Here is a 14,913-nt window from a genome sequence, read left to right on the forward strand (position 1 = left end):
TGGAAACAGCCTTGAGCTTGTCACAGTGACCAGTGCTCCCAGCCTCTGGCTGAACATCCCCCACTCCCAGTGGGAGTGGCCTGCAGTCCGACTCGGTGCGGGCTCTGGACCACACGGCCTGCAGATGCTGTGCGCCTCTCTGGGGATCACGGATGCCCATTCTGGCACCCCTCGTTTCCCATACTGGGTTCCCACAGCCTTCGCCCCTTGACTAGTCCTACTGTGTGCAGAAGCTCCATGTTTTCTATGTGTTCCTATTGTGTGTGCTCCTGAGCCTGGTCCCCAAAGGACGTCCCATACATACACGCATGAACGGGGCTCAAGAACTTTACTCTCGGAGGCTCCCAGCCAGTTTTCTCTACTGTGTGCTGCTGGCCTGTTGGTGCTCCCCATCACTGCCTCCCCCTCCCCGGAGCCAGAGCGGGGATGTGACAATGGGTGGGCTCATTCACAAGACTATCTTGCGGGCAGTGGGGAACCCTGGATGATTTTTTGTTTGTTTGTTGTGTGTGTATGTTTTCTTATAAAATATACATAGCATAGGAGACTTCCCTGTCCATCCAATGTTTAAGACCCCATGCTTCCAATGCAGGGAGCATGGGTTTGATCCCTGGGTGAGGAACTAAGATCCTACATGCCACGTGGTATGGCCAAAAAAGTTAAATAAAATTTTATATGTATATGTTTTTAATTTTTTTTCTTTTTAATTGAAGTATAGTTAGTTGGTTTACAATGTTGTGTTAGTTTCTGGCACACAGCAGAGTGACTCAGTTATATATAAGACATACATTCATTTTCAGATTCTTTTCCCTTACAGATTATTATAAGATACTGAGGATAGTTCCCTGTGCTATACAATATGTCCTTGTTGGTTATCTGGTTTTTTTTAATAAAGTGAGAGTGAATGTTTTTATTGACTCCCTATTTATTTGGCTGTGTCAGGTTTTCATTGTGGCATGTGGAATCTTCGTTGTGTCATGAGAGATCGTTCGTTGTGGCACACAGATTCCAGTTGCAGCGCACAGACGTTACCAGATGTGGCACATGGGCTTAGTTGACCCTGGGCATGTGTGAAGTGAAAGTGTTAGGACCCCATGGACTGTAGCCGGCCAGGCTCCTCTGTCCATGGGATTTTCCAGGCAAGAATACTGAAATGTGTGGTGATTTCCTTCTCCAGGGGATCGTCCCATTTGTTTAAAATGTATTCTTTTTTAAAATGTATTTATGGTTGCTCTGGGTCTTCATTGCTTTTGGCGCAGGCTTTGCTCTAGTTGTGCCAAGCAGGAGCTGCTCTTTGTTGTGGTGCATGGACTGCTCATTGCTGTGGCTTCTTGTCAGGAAGCACAGGGTTAGGCACACAGACTTCAGTAGTGGTGGCTCATGGGCCTAGTCAAAATCTTCCTGGACCAGAGATTGAACTTGTGTACCCTGAATGGCAGGTGGATTCTTAGCCACTGCATCACCAGGGAAGCCCCTACTTGTTTATTTTCTGTTTTTATTTCCATTACCCTAGGAGACAAATCTAAAAAGATCTTTCTGTGGTTTCTAAGAGTATCCTCCCTCTGTTTTCCTCTAGGAGTTTCATAGGATCCATTCTCATATTTAGGTCTTTAATCCATTCTGATTTTCCTTTTGTGTATGTATGGTGTTAGAGAATTTTCTAATTTCATTCTTTTGCAGGAAACTGTCCAGTTTTCCCAGCACCTCGTATTGAAGAGATTGTCTATTTTCCTTTGTATATTCTTGCCTCCTTTGTTGTAGAGTAATTGACCATAGATGCATGGGTTAAAGCCTCTTTTCTATGTGAGGTGACACATTCATAGGTTCCAGGAATTACATTTTTGGAGGGAATAGAAATTATTTTGCCTACCATAAGTTCCTAGGAGAAGAGAACGTTGGAACAGCAACCCACTCCAGTATTCTTGCCTGGAAAATTCCATGGACAGAGGAGCCTGGCAGGCTACAGTCCATGGAGCCACAAAGAGTCAGACATGACTGAGTGACTAACACTTTCACTTTATAAGTTCCTAAGTGCATAAGCTAAGTCAATAGAAGACCCTCAGTGAATTATGGTTGTTACTAGGATGATCAGTAGGTCATTATTGACATTCTGACTATTTAGACCTGGAACTTCAGCATCTCGAGGGTAGGAACTTAGTCTCCTGTGTCTCCATTGTTGAATCAATGATGGCTCCCTTCTGGGGAACAACGGCTCAGCATGTCAGCACCATGGACAGCGAGGGTGCTATCCAAGGTGCTCCCAAGGCCCACCTCCCTCTGCCTTCACCTCCAAGCCTCTGACATCCCTGACCCCTCCAGATCCTGGGGAACACATTAAGCTGAAAACTAAGCCCCGGTCTGTACCCTGCAGACATCTCCACTATAATTGCCCCCCATTCCATGCTCACTTGCTCCTCCAGTTCCACTAGCATTTCTTCTGCAACTTAAACTCTTCATAGATTCCTGCCTTGGAGCTCTTTACTCTGTGTAGTTGAATAAGTCTATTCTCAAATATTTCCTCTTCAGATTTTCTGAAAGTACTGTCTAAATCAGTTTCCCCACTCCCACTGCCCTGTTTTCTTGCCATTTTTTCTTTTTAAAAAATCTTTTGGCAGCACTGTGGAGCATGCATGATCTTAGTTCCCTGACCAGGGATCAAACCCATACTCCCATATTGGGAGTCTTAATCACTAGACTTCCAGGGAAGTCCCCTCCATGACTTTTTTAAAAAATAATTTTATTTATTTATTTATAGCTGTGTGGGTCTTTGTTGATGTGTGGCTTTTCTCTAGTTGTGAGCAGTGGCTACCCTCTGGTTGCAGAATGCAGGCTTCTCATTGTGGTAGCTTCTCTCATTCCAGAGCATGGGTGGGCTCTAGGGAGCTCGAGCTTCAGTAGTTGCAATGTGTGGGCTCAGTAGTTGTAGCTCTTGGGCTCTAGAGCACAGACTCAATAGCTATGGTGCATGGGCTTAGTTGCTCCATAGCATGTGGGATCTTCCCAAACCAGGGATGAAACCTGTGTCTACTGCATTGGCAGGCAGACTCTTTATCACTGAGCCACCAGGGAAGCCCCCTTCCTTGCCTTTTAATCATACTTACTGACCACAGTCATTTTGCTTGTTTATCATCTGTCTCTTTTTGCTCAAATATAAGCTCCAACCCTGGAGGAGGCTTGTGCAGAAGAGCTTTTGGCCCATAGTAGGATCTTAGTAATGTTTGTCTAATGAGATCAAGCTCTAGGGGTAAAGCAAAGATATCTGAGATGTCCCCTATGCTCTAGGAATCTCGAAACCCCCACTTGGAAGCCACATAATATCCTCTTTCCCTAAAGCACATATGAGCACCACCAGCAGAAATAACAATGACAATTTTTGGAAACAATTTCCATATATCATGTCTTGAGCTGATGCATACATATTCTCTCTTTGAACTCTCACAAAAGCTCCATGGATGATATATTATTATTATTATTATTATTATTATTATTTTATTATCCCATTTCATAGAAGAGATAACTGAAGCTCAAAGAGAGGGTTAAGTGACACAGTTGCTAAGAGATGGAGCTGGTTTTCATATTCAGAAGCTTAACCACCAACTTATACTATCTCCCTGGGAAGTGGATTTGTTGAAGTTTCCTCAGTAGGCTGCATTCCTGTAGACAGCACTTGATCCTCAGGAAAGAAGTCCTCTGTGGAACTGGAAGGGGTCCCCTGATCACCCAACTCCCTTCTCTCACTGATGCTCGGAAGGCTGGGACCCCTAGCACTTTGAAGTTGAAATGGAGTCTGTAATGGGATGATTTTTGTTGTTGTTATTCAGTTGCTAAGTGGGGTCCAACTCTTTGTGACCCTATGGACTGCAATATACCAGGCTCCCCTGTCCTTCACTGTCTCCTGGAGTTTGCTCAGATTCATGTCCATGGAGTTGCTGATGCTAGCTCATCCTCTACCACCCCCTTCTCATTTTGCCTTCTATCTTCCCCAGCTTCAGGGTCTTTTCCAATGAGTTGGCTCTTCACATCAGATGGCCAAAGTATTGGAGTTTCAGCTTCAGCATTAGTCCTTCCAATGAATATTCAGGGTTGATTTCCTTTAAGATTGACTGGTTTCATCTCCTTGCAGTCCAAGGAACTCTCAAGAGTTTTCTCCAGCAACACAATTAAAAAGCATCAGTTAATTCTGTGCTCAGTCTTCTTCTCCCACATCCATACATGACTACTGAGAAACCATAGCTTTGACTATGTGGACCTTTGTCAGTAAAGTGATGTCTCTTGTTTTTAATACACTGTCTAGGTTTGTCATAGCTTCCCTTCCAAGGAGAAAACATCTTTTAATTTCATGGCTGCAGTCTCTGTCCACAGTAATTTTGGAGCCCAAGAAAACAAAATCTGTCACTGCTTCCCCCTTTCCCCCTTATATTTGCCATGAAGTGATTGGACTGGCTTCCATGATCTTTGCTTTTTCAATGTTGAGTTTCAAGCTAGCATCCCCCACCCCGAATCCATACATTGAAATCCTTATCCCCACGACATCAGAATTGGACTTTATCTGGAGATGGGGTCTCTAAGAAGCAATCAAGTTGAAAGGAGATAATTCAGATGGGTCCTAATCTATTATGTGACTGGTGTCCTTAAAAAAGGGGGGGAAATTTGAACACAGACACACATAGAGGATAATGGGGAGACACAGAGAGAATATCACCTAAAAACCAAGGAACCCCTGAGACCTTGAGAAGCTGGGAGGGAGGCATAAAAGATTCTCCCTTACAGCCCTCAGAAGGAGTCAAGGCTGTTTTGTAGCATCTTGATCTTGGACTTCTAGCCTCCAGAACAGAGATAATCCATTTCTGTTGTTTAAACTACCCTGTCTGTGGTCCCTGGCTGTGGCAACCTTATCAAATGAATAGAGAGCCCTTGGTTGGACCCAGGTGCATGAGGTAGATGGGCTAGTGTATCAGTCAGGAAAATTTAGATTATACTAACCAGGGTGCATAAAATTTAGATTATGCAGATGACACCACCCTTATGGCCAAAAGCGAAGAAGAACTAAACAGTCTCTTGATGAAAATAAAAGAGGAGAGTGAAAAAACTGGCTTAAAACTCAGCATTCAGAAAGTGAAGATCATGGTATCTGGTCCCATCACTTCATGGCAAATAGATGGGGAAACAATGGAAACAGTGGCAGACTTTATTTTCTTAGGCTTCAAAATCACTGCAGATGGTGATTGCAGCCATGAAATTAAAAGACAATTGCTCCTTGGAAGAAAAGTTATGACCAACATAGACAGCATATTAAAAAGGAAAGACATTACTTTGCCAACAAAGGTCCATCTAGTCAAAGCCATGGTTTTTCCAGTGAACTGTGGTGTTGGAGAAGATTCTTGAGAGTCCCTTGGACTGCAAGGAGAGCAAACCAGTCATTCCTAAAGGAAGTCAGTCCTGACTAGGCACTGAAAGGACTGATGCTGAAGCTGAAGCTCCAATACTTTGGCCACCTGATGTGAACAACTGACTCACTGGAAAAGACCCTGGTGCTGGGAAAGATGCAAGGCAGGAGGAGAGATGGTTGGATGGCATCACTGACTCAATAGACATGAGTTTCAGCAAGTTCTGGGAGTTGGTAATGGACAGGGAGGCCTGGCGTGTTGCAGCCTATGGTGTTGCAAAGAGTCGGACATGACTGAGCGACTGAACTGAACCAGGGTGCCTAAAGAATAGAAAATTAATTTCTCACTCCCAGGATGTATCCATCACAGATCCACTGGGGATTCTTTCCCATGTGCCTTCCCTCCATGACCCAGGTGATGAAGCAGCCACTACCTGGAATGTGTCAGGACACCATAGCAGAGGATAGGAACCTCTGGAGGGCCTCACGCCAGCCATTCAATACTCTGGCCCAGAAATGACACAGCATTTCTGTTCACTTCTCATCGGCCAGAACAAGTCACATGGTCCCACCCAACCAAGAGAGGGCAGGAAAGAACAGCCCTACCCTGTGCTCAGAAGAGACAGCATTGGAAACATTTGATGAATATTCATCACTAATGGAGTTATTCAGATTTCACTGGATCTTCTTGAGCTGTTTTGGCTACTTCTCTCTATTCCAGAGCTTGAGCCTCAGCTAACTCTCAGAAATCTCGGGGTTCCAGAGGCCTGACCTGAACTCACAGGAGTTGGCCAAGAAGAATGAAGCCAGAGGAGGCTGATGGAGCCAGGCTCACAAGAAGGGTGTGTGTGTGTCTGTCTGTCTGTTTGTGTGTCTGTCTGTCTAGACAGGTCTCTGGAAATTCCCATACGGAGATTAGACAGCAAAGTGACAGCTATGTTGGACCCAAGACATCTGGGAAGTTGAATTTAAAAGACTTCTTATATACAGAGTTAGCTTATGGCAATACCACTCCTAGGTTTCTACCCAAAAGATATGAAAGTGTATGTCCACAGAAATGTTGTACATGAAAGTTCAGGACATCATTCTTCATAATAGCCAATTAGATGCCCAACCACTGATGAGTGAATAAACAAATTGCGGTATATCCATACAATGGAACATTTGTTTGGACCTAAGTAGCACAGTGGTAAAGAATCCCTTTGCCAATGCAGGAGACATAAGAGACGCAGGTTCGATCCCTGGGTTGAGAAGATCCCTGGAGTAGGAAATGGCAACCCACTCCAGTATTCTTGCCTGGGAAATCCCATGGACAAAGGAGCCTGGTGGGCTACAGTCTATGGGGTCACAACTAGTCAGACACAACTGAACACAACAGAACAAAAAAGAATGAAGTACAGATACAAGTTACAATGTGGATGAAACTTGAAAACATTATGCTAAGTGAAAGAAGCCAGATACAAAAGGCCACATGTTGTACTATTCCATTTGTAGGAGTGCTTCCATTAATATGAAATATCTAGAACAGGAAATCCCTGGAGATAGACAGATTAGCAGTTGTCAGGGGTTTGTGGGAGGGGAAATATGGCATGACTGCAAATGAGCTCGGGGTTTCTTTCTGGGGTAATGGAAATGTTCTCTTTTTTTCCACCCAGCTTTTTTATCAAGGTATAATTGACAAAACTGTAAGATATTTTAAGTGTTCCATGTGATAATGTATACACTGAGAAATGATACCCTCCGTCTAGTTCATTAACACCTCCATCACCTCTCATATTTACTTTTTTTTTCTTTTTTGATGAGAACACTTCAATTCTACCCTCTTGGTCAGTTTCAGTCATACTGAAGTTTCAGCGTTATTCACAGTAATCATCATGTTATACATGAAATCCTCAGATCTATCTATTCTTCTTCTAACTCAAAGCTATACTCTTTACCAACATCTCCCTATTTACCTCACCACCAGCATCTGGAAACTTCTTTCCTCCTCTCAGTTTCTATGAGTTCTACTTTTTTCCTTTCGATTCCACATATAAGTGATTACAGGACTTCCCCGGTGGGCCAATGGTAGAGACTCCATGCTTCCACTACAGGGGACGTGGTTCCACCTCTGGTCAGGGAACTAAGGCCCCACGTGCTGCGTTGAGCAGCCAAAACTTCTTGAAAAGTAAGTGATTGCAGTATTTTTCTTTCTCTGTCTAGTTTATTTCACATAGCACAATGCCCTCCATGTTCATCCATGTTGTTGCAAATGACAGAATTTCATTCTTTTTAAAGGCTGAATCATATTCCATCCCCTATATGGTGGGGAAAAAAATACATATCCCATTTTCCTTATCTCTTCATCCACCCAGGAACAGTTAGGTTGTTTTCATACCTTGGCTATTGTGAATAATGCTGCTATGAAATAGGAGTGCAACTATCTCTACTGGAAAAAGGTATCATTTCCTTTGGATGTAGATCCAGGAGTAGGATCGCTGGACCATATGATAGTTCTGTTTTTAATTTCTCGTGGAAACCTCATCACTGTTTTCCACAGTGGGTGCCCTGATTTACATTCCCACCGACAGTGCGTGAGGGTTCCCTTTTCTCCACATCCTGTGATAGAAATGTTTTCAAATTGATAGTGATGATCGTAGCACAACTCAGAATAGACTAAAGCCCACTGAACTGTACACTTTCGATGGGCGAATTGAATGGTGTATGAATTAAATCCACAGACAAGGCAACAGAAGACTTTGTGATCAAAGACAGGGACCTGGGGAATTCCCTGCTGGCCCAGTGATTAAGACCCCACACTTCCACTGAAGGAGGCATGGGTTCGGTCCCTGTTCTGGGAACTAAGACCCTGCACGCTCTATGGCACAGCTGAGAAACAACCAAACAAAAAACCAACCAAATAACAGCAAGAAAAAAACAGCCACCTGGACATTCCTCCAAGGGGTTGAGGAGCTGTACCTTGCCAGTGGGTTGATTCAAATTTCTCATCTGTGTCTTTTACATAATTTTTGTCCCCACCTCAAAGGGTTGCTTTGTGATGTAAGTAAAATGGAACAGAACTTCTTAACAGGAGGGCAGGCATGTGAGTGTGCGCGGGCGTGCACACACACACACACACACACACACACACACCCCCCTCCCTGGATCACCTCGTCTCTCTACCACCTACCACCAGGGGGCGATCCTGCCATAATGTTTGGGTGTTCGGCCCCCACAGCCAGCTCCCTCAAGGGTGGAGCTTTCCTCTGTTGGCTCTGTATGAGTTAAGTGTGGAGTCCCAAGCTGACTCCTTTTTTTGTCTTTTGTCTTTTTGTCTTTTAAGATAAACAACACTTATTGGGAAGGAGTGCTTTTTCTCATCATAAAATGATTATCAGTGTGCTTAGCGTAAAATTTAAAACTACATAAAGCATAAAAATAAAGGTAATACGTGTTCACTTGGAAATACATATTCGTGATATATGCTCCTTAGAGCATTCTGAAAACAAGAAACATAAAAAAAAAAGAAGTCGTCTGAATTCTATCGCCCAGAGGTCAACATTGCTAACATTTTCTTCTTTCTCAGTTTATCACTCTTTGTTGTTGGTCAGTAGCTCAGTCGTGTCCAGATCTTTGCAGCCCCATAGACTGCAGCACGCCAGGCTCCTCTGTCTTTCACTGCCTCCCAGAATTTGCTCAAACTCATGTCCTGTTGAGTTGCTGATGCCATCCAACTATCTCATCCTCTGTTGCCCACTCCATGTTCATTTTAAATGTCCTGGTTTTACTTTTTTTTGAAGCTGAGAGCCATGAAAGAAAAGACAGACAGATTTGATGGCATGGAAACATGCTGAACAAAGACGAAAGCGTCAACAGAGCTGCAGCCCTGAAGGAAATATTTGCAACATAAGTGATAGCAAAAGGGCAATTATTGCTAATGTTTTACTAACTGCTCACTGCATACCGGGTGCTCTTCTTGGCCTTTATATACATAGAGTAATTTAATCTTCAACCCTGTGAGATGGATACTATCATCATCTCTATCTTACAGATGAGAAACAGGGACACAGAGAGGTTAAGTGACTTACCCAAGGTCACACAGCCAGTAAACAGCTGAGCTGGAAACAAAGCAGCTTGGCCATGGAGTCCATACTCCTAAACCCTACATCATCATGCCTCTTTATATAAATTAGGTTGACATCTGGACTGTATAAGCCGGCTAGAAATATAAATAGAAAAAAAAAAAGACAGCAACATGCTCGGTCTCACTAGTAATCAGACAAAGTTTAATCCTCGTTCTTTAACTTGAACCGTACTCAGTTCTGTCTGACTCTTTGTGGCCACATGGACTGCAGCCCACCAGGGTCCTTTGTCCATGGAACTTTCCAGGCAAGAATACTGGAGTTGGTTGCCATTTCCTACTCCAGGGGATCTTCCTGACCCAGGGATCGACCCAGTCTCTTGAGTCTCCTGCATTGGCAGCAGGCTCTTTACCACTAGCGCCACATGGAAAGCCCAACAGTAAAACTATTGCAAGCATCAGATCTTATGGAGAACTGGATGAATAATAAGAATTGCCACACTGTTTTGCGGAGGAAGTGTGAATTACTGCAACTTTTTTGGAAGGGAATTTGACTGTGGTCAAACAAACTATTTAAAGCACGTCGCCTTTCACCTGGCCACTCTACAGCCAACAATTGATCCCAGGAATATATGCGCCCAAAGATGTGTTCTCATCGAAGCCTCGGTTGCAATGATGCCATTGCTCGTAAAAGCGAGACATGGAAAACAGTCTTGATGACTGACAATAGGGGCATAGTTAGACAAATTAGGGCATGGCAGACTGTGGGAATGCAGCACAACCATTAAAAAAAATGACATGGAAAAATCCCTGTGTGTGTTGCTGGTATATTGCTCTGTGGGAAAGAAAAAAAACAACCATAACATTGTATACAGTTTGATTGCACTTATATTAAAGAACATGAATAATACACAAGTATATACATGTATAAGATGCCCTGGGAGTTTATTCCAAACAATTGACAGTGGTTTCCTCTTAGGAAGAAGTGGCAGGGTGACAGTTAAAAGTGGAACTTCTGTCTCATCACTTTTTGCATTGTTTGACCCTTTTTTACAATGAGATTGTACTATTTCAATAGTTTTAAAGCCCCCCAGAAAAAAACTTGTTAAATATTCCTCTAAAACAAGATTCCTGGGACTTCCCTGGCAGTCTAGTGGTTAAGATTCCTTATTTCCTGCGGGGGAAGGAGAGGGTGGGACAGATCGAGAGAGTAGCGTTGAATTATATACACAGGCAGGTGTAAAATAGATAGCTAGTGGGAAACTGCCGTGTAACACAGAGAGCTCAACTCGGTGTCTGTCGTGACCTAGAGGAGTGGAATGGGGAAGGAGGTGGGAGAGAGCTTCAAGAGGGAGGGGATATTTGTGTACATGTGGCTGATTCATGTTGTCGTAGGGCAGAAACCAACACAACTCTGCAAAGCTACTGTCCTCCAGCTAAAAATAAGTTTTTTAAAAAAACTGCAGGGCTTCATGAAAGGGGTGGGGGAGACTCTGTGCTTCTACTGCAGAGGATGTGGGTTCAATCCCCGGTGAGGGAACTAAGATCCCAAATGGCTTATGGTGTGGCAAAGAACAAAAACAACAAACAGACAGACAAGAGCACAGAACTCCTTCTCTCTCCTGCCAATGTGGATGCTGCGTAATTATTTAACCAGTTCTCTCCTGCTGCATTTAGGTTGGCTCCAGCTTTCACTATTATGAATGAAACTGGGATGAATATCCTTGAATGTTGACCTTTATTTGCCTCTGTGATTTCTTTATGCTATTCCCAACTGATTAGTGAAGAAATAAATACACAAGCACATATTTAGTATTTCTTTGCTTGTGCTCTTAAGGAAAATAAACCCAGTTGTGGAAATAATGGGTTAAAAATAAGGGATTTGGATGCAACTCACCTCCGTGGAGAAAGCATCTGAAAAAGAATAGATACATGTATGTGTGTAACTGAATCACTTTGCTATACACCTGAAACTAACACAGTATTGTAGATTGACTATACTCCAACATAATTTTTTTTAATTTTAAGTTAAAAATTTAAATTAATAAATAAGTGATTTGGGGAATTCTCTGGTGGTCCAGCAATTGGGACTCTGAGGTTTCACTGCTGAGAGCACAGGTTCAAGCCCTGGTCAAGGAACTAAGATGCCACTAAGCTGAGCTGTGTGGCCAAAAGAATAAATGAATAATTTAAAAATAATAAAAAGACATGGTTTTGTTAAATTTCTTGATGCATTGTGCCAAGTGGTCCAGCAGTGGATGCAAGTCTCACTCCAGAGGACACTTGAAGACCTGGGACATGATCACAATTGGAAAACATCTACGGATGGAGGGACTGACACTTTGATTTTCACTGATGCAATTTAAAATGGAACGTCTCACATCCATGTAGTGTTATGGGCTTCCCTGGTAATTCAGCTGATAAAGAATCTGACTGTAAGGCAAGAGACTCGTGTTCAATTCCTGGGTCGGGAAGTTCCCCTGGAGAAGGGATAGGCTACCCAGTTCAGTATTCTTGGGTTTTCCTGGTGGCTCAGACCGTAAAGAATCTGCTTGCAATGTGGAAGACCTGGGTTTAATCTCTGGGCTGGGAAAATCCCCTGGAGAAGGAAATGGCAACCCACTCCAATATTCTTGCCTGAAGAATCCCATGGACAGAGGAGCCTGGAGGGTTACAGTCTGTGGGGTTGCAAAGAGTTGGGCACGACTGAGTGACTGAGCAGACAAACATGCCATTCTCCAAGACACTTCCTTTCCACCTTTTTTCATTCTACAGTTCTGCTGGCAGGATTAAGTTTTGGGGAATGATAGGAAGTGGAAAAGAAGCACAAAGCAGGAAGGATGGACTTTGGGGGGATAACAGCTTTGGAGAGAGCAAAGGAAAAGCATGAACGGTGGCTTGGAAATTTCGGTGATGTTTCTACTCGCTCATCTCACTGCCTCATCTACTCCCTCCCTTGGGCCTCCCCACACACATATCTTTGTGGCCAGTTTCCCCAAAGTCACCACTGAACTGCTCTGTCCTTGTATCAGCTGTGACTGCCCATTCTTTCTCCTGCAGAAACTCCAAACCAGCTCTGACCCTGGGGGTCCCTCTCACCTTCCAGAAGCCCCTGCCCACTCAGTCCTTCACCCGTGTCTCATTTTTCTCAGGGATTCAATTTCTCGGACTCCCATACAGGCATCTCCAGCCCTGACCATTACTCTTGAGGAGTTCACACACCATGGGGTCTTAGCAGATGGGGCCATTGCAAGACCCCAAAGTTTGTGTGTGATTTGCTGTGTGTCTCTTAGAGTCGAAAATGGTGGTTGGGGACAGCAATGAATTCAAAGGATGATACAGACCCTTCATTTGTGTTAAACCTCTACAGTCTGCATCAGCGTCTGAAGATCAGCCTCTCATCCTCCACCCTCCTTCCCCTACAATCATCTTGTGTATGTCCTTGCTAAGTCATTTCAGTCGTGTCCGACTCTGTGCGACCTTATGAACTGTAGCCCGCCAAGCTCCTCTGTCCATGGGAATACTGGAGTGGGTTGACATGCCCTCCTCCAGGGCATCTCCCCGACCCAGGGATCGAATCTGCGTCTTCTGCATGGGCAGGTGGGTTCTTTACCACTAGCACCACCTGGGAAGCCCACAGTCACCTTAGCTTTTTGTTTTCTAGCCTGCTTTAGAAAGTCACTGGCTTCCCTGGTGGTTCAGATGGTAAAGAATCTGCCTGTAATGCAGGAGACCCAGGTTCGATCCTTGGGTTGGGATGATCCCCTGGAGAAGGAAATGCCAACCCACTCTAGTATTCTTGCCTGGAGGAGCCTTGCGGGATACGGTCCATGGGGTCGCAAACAGTCGGACACGACTGAGTGTCTAACACTTTCACTTTAGAAAGTCACTGCCTCCCTTCTGTCTGCCCACAGATCTTCTCCTCCCAGAGGGAGGAAAAGGGAGAAAAAGGGAGAAAGGAACAAAGTGGATAGAAAATGTCTTTCCATCAAGGACATGCAGAGGACAGCAGGTACACTCGAGATCATCTTTTTTGCCTTGACCCACATCAATAATGAGCATGGTGTGAGTGTGTGTGTGTGTGGTGTTCATGCACAGATATTGTACTCATGAGGCTGAGCATGTGGGTATTACTGTGTGTTTTTAAAAATTATATTGGGGTACAGTGGAGTTACAGTGTTGTGTTGGTTTCAGGTGTATAGCCGAGTGATTCAGTGATACATATGCATATATTCATTCTTTTTTAGATTCTTTTGCCAGGTAGGTTATCACAGAATATCAAGTAGATACCTGTTGATTATCTGTTGTAGATATAGCAGGGTGTGTAGGTTAATCCCCAGTTCCTAATTTATCCTCCCTCACATGTTTCCCATTGGGTATATTTTAAATGCCCCAGTATGTATTTATGAATATTTGCTCAGTGTTTATATGTGTCCCACGGTATATGTTTATTATAGACTAGTGTTTATATGTGTCCCACGGTATATGTTTATTATAGACTAACTTTTAGAGCAGCTTTAAATTCACAGCAAAATTGAGCAGAAAATACAGATTCGATTTCCCACACTCCCCTCCCCCGCCATAGCTTCTCCTACTATTGGCATCCCCACCACATGGTACATTTGTTACAATGAACACACCTACAGTGAACACTAACAGTTCATTATCACTCAAAGCCCAGCGTCGACATTAGGGCTCACTCTTGGTGTTGTGCGTTCTGTGGGTTTTGGACAAAAGTATAATGGCAAGGGTCTGCCATGATAGCGTCACACAGGGTGTTCTCACTGCCCTAAAAATCCACAGGGCCCTGCCTGTCCATCCTTCCTTCCCCCTTCATCCCCAGCAGCCACTGATTCTTCTACTGTCTCCATAGCTTTGCCTTTTCCAAAATGTCCTCAAGTTGGAATCACCCACTCTATAGATTTTTCAGACCAGCTTCTTTCACTTAGTCGTATGCATTTTTAAAAGTTGTTCTGAGTCTTTTCACAGCCTGATTGCTCATTTTAGCTCTGAACAGTATTCTATTGTCTGGATGTCTCACAGTTTGTTTATCCTGCTGAAGGACATCTTAGTGGTTTTCAAGCCTCCATTGTGTCTTCTTCTTCTTTTTTTTAAATTTGGCTGTGCCGGGTCTTACTTGCAGCATGTGGGATCTAGTTCCTTGACCAGGGATCAAACCTGGGCCTCCTGCATTGGGAGCATGGGAGTGTTAGCCAGTGGACCACAACACTATGGAAGTCCCCGAATTGTGTCTTTGTGCCACAGAGGCAATAGCCAAATTACCTCTTTGGGACTATTTTATGTCCGTGGATGCACACCAGACACCACTCATCCAGACAGGTAAGAGATTATGAGCAGATGCCCTCCTTTCCTCCCTCCAGGACCTGAAACTCATCCTGCCCAAGATGAAACTTGGCATCCTCCCCTCCCTCACCCAAGCTGGCCCCTCATCTCATGTCCCCATCTC

The sequence above is a fragment of the Odocoileus virginianus genome, chromosome 3, assembly GCF_023699985.2.
Source record: "Odocoileus virginianus isolate 20LAN1187 ecotype Illinois chromosome 3, Ovbor_1.2, whole genome shotgun sequence".
Taxonomy (NCBI): Eukaryota; Metazoa; Chordata; class Mammalia; order Artiodactyla; family Cervidae; genus Odocoileus; species Odocoileus virginianus.